Source organism: Megalobrama amblycephala, linkage group LG9 (assembly GCF_018812025.1).
Source record: "Megalobrama amblycephala isolate DHTTF-2021 linkage group LG9, ASM1881202v1, whole genome shotgun sequence".
In the NCBI taxonomy this organism is placed as follows: domain Eukaryota; kingdom Metazoa; phylum Chordata; class Actinopteri; order Cypriniformes; family Xenocyprididae; genus Megalobrama; species Megalobrama amblycephala.
In genome coordinates, this window is record NC_063052.1 from 20295789 (window position 1) to 20299794 (window position 4006).

A 4006-nucleotide genomic window follows, 5' to 3' on the forward strand; every position below is an offset into this window, starting at 1 on the left:
AGGCCACAACTTGGGCCCATGCCTTACCTTTAAAGTCCCTGTAAAGTCAATTCTGAGAATTCTTTCTAAACACTTTATAAATGTTACAAATGTATTGCTGAAACACATTACAAAGTCTGTGAATTGTGTAATGCTTAATTGTGAAGTTAGAGCGTTAAACAGTTTTTCACCAAATCTCTGCTCAGGATTTTTTGGGCGGAGCTAAAACGGGGGTCTAATGACGCACATCTTCCCCCGAGCATAGCCCCTCCCCTAACACTATATAACTGTCGATGACGCACCGAGCGTGGCGCCGCCTATACAGCGGTTCACTCGCTCAATCTCGAGTGTCATTACAGTCAAACAGCCCTTTGCACATTTAGCTAGTAATGCCTTCGTCACGCAAATGCATATTACATGGTTGTTAAAATATACAATATGCTCGGTCTCCTTATTTAAATTTCCTAAAACGATGACATGAAGGATTCTAAAGTGATCGTTCTACACCGGATAATTTTACAAACTTTCATCAGACAGCTGGGATTCACAGATAATCCGCTGTTTTTTGTGAATGTGACTGAACAGACCTCGTCCTTCTTACCGTCACACCGACAACCGATGATATATGGGGCCGGACAGAGTCTCTCCCGTCCCGGCCTTCATCCTCCCGTCTCGCGGCGCCATCATTTGTCGACTCGACAACAGTCCGGCAGTACGTGCCCAATGACCAATGAGTGTAAGTTGTCGTGTGTGCTTATGTTATAATAAGTAGGTAGTCCATAGTAACTCTACTAAAATGTGCAACCCTCTAACGTGATTCTTTTGTTTATAAGCATCATCAGTATGTTTGACTCATTAGACAAGTAAGTTGAGACGGCAGCTCTCGCGAGTGGGTGTGGTTTCAGCGCCGACAGCGGACGCGCCCCCAGCGTTTGAGAGCGGAGAGCGCTGGCTATTTTTTCGAGATTTTGATAACTTATTTCATTTACTTGCAGATTTTTTTAATCATTCAAATTTGGCTGGGTGGTTAATAACACATTTTTCTGTGGTGTAACAAGCTCAAAACACATACTTTAAAATGACTTTACAGGGACTTTAAGGGAATACAGGCAAAGAGAAAGTGAATTCCTTCGCCTTGTCACTATACTAGGGGGATCTGGTTAAACCTCTGAGGAACCCAGGGATGCTGAAAAGACATGCTATATCCTGCCAGACTCTAAGTCAGCATATCTGAGCCAAATAAAAGTTGGGCCCGAGATGGGTCCAATCAAAGACAGATTACCAAGGCAGCCTCACAGAGGGCCGAACACTTTATGTCATTATCTAACTGGAGCTCAGGTGAGCAGAGGCCTCAGCAGAACAACTCTCTATAGTGAGCCAAACACACTAAATTTCAAAGACAGTTTAGCAAGGCAGCCTTACAGAAGGCCGAACTCTTAATGTCGCTGTCTGACTTGAGCCCAGATGAGCAGATGCCTCAGCCGACATGCTCAACTTCAAAGACAACTTACCAAGACGGCCAACAGAAGGCCGAACTCTTGAAATCACTGCCTAACTGGGGCTACATGAGCGGAGGCCTCAGCAGAAAGACTCTCTAAGTGAGAGGAAGCCAACCACTCAATTTCAAAGACAGTTTATCAAGGCAGCCTTACAGAAGGTCGAACACTTGATGTCGCTGTCTGACTTGAACACAGATGAGTAGAGGCCTCAGACGACATGCTCAAAGTCATAGACAACTTACCAAGGCAGCCTCACAGAAGGCCGAACTCTTGACATGACTGTCTAACTGAGGCTTACAGAAGCGGAGGCCTCAGCAGAAAGACCCTCTAAGTGAGAGGAGTTTAAACACACTCAATTTCAAAGACAGCTTACCAAGGCAGCCTCACAGAAGGCCGAACACTTGATGTCGCTGTCTGACTTGAGCCCAGATGAGCAGAGGCCTCAGCAGAAATACCCTCTATAGTAAGAAGAAGCCAAACACACTCAATTTCAAAGATAGTTTACCAAGGCAGCCTCATAGAAGGCCGAACACCTGATGTTGCTGTCTGACTTGAGCCCAGATTAGCAGAGGCCTCAGCCGACATGCTCAACTTCATAGACATGATCTTACTGTTCTAATTTGATGTTCCCATAGGCCACCAGCATGGCTCACATGTGGTCGTTCATGATGAAGTCATGATGCATATGTTTGTGATACATCAGCTTTCTGCAGATCGTTTAAGTCTTGTTTCCATTGCTCCCACCTTAGATTAAGCTAATTTGATTGAGGATCATCCCATTCACTGCCACATTTGCACACTTCTTGCAATATTCTTTTTCCACTCAACAGTCTCATTATTTGATACATTAAGTATCCTTACCCCTGTTAAAGAAGAGCCTGTTAAAACTAAACTGATGGTTTGCTCAAGGCTGTTGATCTACTGAATATCAAACAATGCTGTAACTTCTTGCTTTCCTGTATTCTGCTTCAGCTCTCTCTTTCCCTTGGTAAACTGTATGCATGTCTGTGTGTGCTTGTTAGTTTAGTTATGTGTTTGTGATTTAGTTAAATAAAACTTGTGTGCAGACACTTGCAAGTTGATTCTTATAAAACCAATGTCCCTGATAATGATAACGATCACCTCTACATGCTAAGAAAGCGATATTGTTCTGTGGCCATGGAAAATATCCTTTTTGAAAAGTTGATAGACGACAATATACAATACTGAGTGTTCGCTGGCCGAACAGATTAATTGATTGTAATATTAATTTAGCTACGTTAAATGCAAGATCAAGATTTTTTTTTACATCAGGAATCCTATCTGAAGTAAGAATGCTGTCCAACAAATTTTGTATTTGACACAAACTTATGGAGCCGTAAGCCACCTATAGCACAGAGCTTTTTTACCTCATCTGCAACTTTAATGGCTTCTTCTGCATTCTCTACACTGATTACTCTATCATAGAACATAGAATAGAACACACATAGAACACACATACACATAGAAATGTCTTATCACAAACTGTGAACCTAGCAGATACAACTCGCTGTGTTCAGTTGCAAGATATTTCAAGCCATAGTTTGCACACCCTGAGGATGAAGCTGCACCAAAGAGATGAACTTTGTCTGCCTTCTTCAAGTGGAAAACACTGTGGTGAGTCAAGTACCATATTTCTCCTTCTCTGCCGTACCTCCTCAGCATCTCCTCTCTGCAAGATCTCACTCATGAATTCATTGTAACGTTTCTTATACAGTTCATCCTTCACCATCTTTCTTTTGAGGTTGTTGAGTCTAACCGTAGCACATTGTTTGTTGTTGGGTAAGTTGGGTCTCACTTTAAAGGGAAGTGGCATTTGGTAATGACCATGCATATTTCTCTGTATGCCCTCCTTCAGCTTCTCAAGAAAAAGAATGTTATCTTGGGACACTTTTGTGCTCTCTTTTTCAGTATCTTTAAAATCACTCTCAAAGACATGAATACCATCACCTGGTGTGATAGAAGGAAGCTCCTTAACCGCAATGCGGTGACACAATCTACTAACTCCAGGTAAATCAGAGTATCGTGAAGAACAACCTACTATACTCCATCCTAAATCTGTCCGAATGGCGTAGGGTTCATCATCTCCTCCTACTATTACTTCTCTGGGAGTCATTGACCTTGAACAATTGTAGCCTATTAACAGGCCAACATCACAGTCCTGTAACGGAGGTACCTTGTCTGTAATGACTTTAAAGGGTCATGAAACCCCAAAACACTTTTTTTGAGATGAAAACAGCTATGTTTAGGCTGCACATCATTGAAAACACTAAAAGGTACTCATTAATGTTATTCATAAGTGAAAAATAGTTATTTTTGCATTTTTCAGAGCGATTTCTGTCTTCCGGTTTGAAAAGCTGAGTCGGAGCAATGTCACAAAATCTGACGTCATTGTATTCTTTCGACCCAAGTATGGGCATGGTCGCACATGCTGACGTAGACCGTTTCGAGCGATTCTTGACATATATTCATGACATAAAGCTCATTTAATTTAATCACTGCGCTGTAGT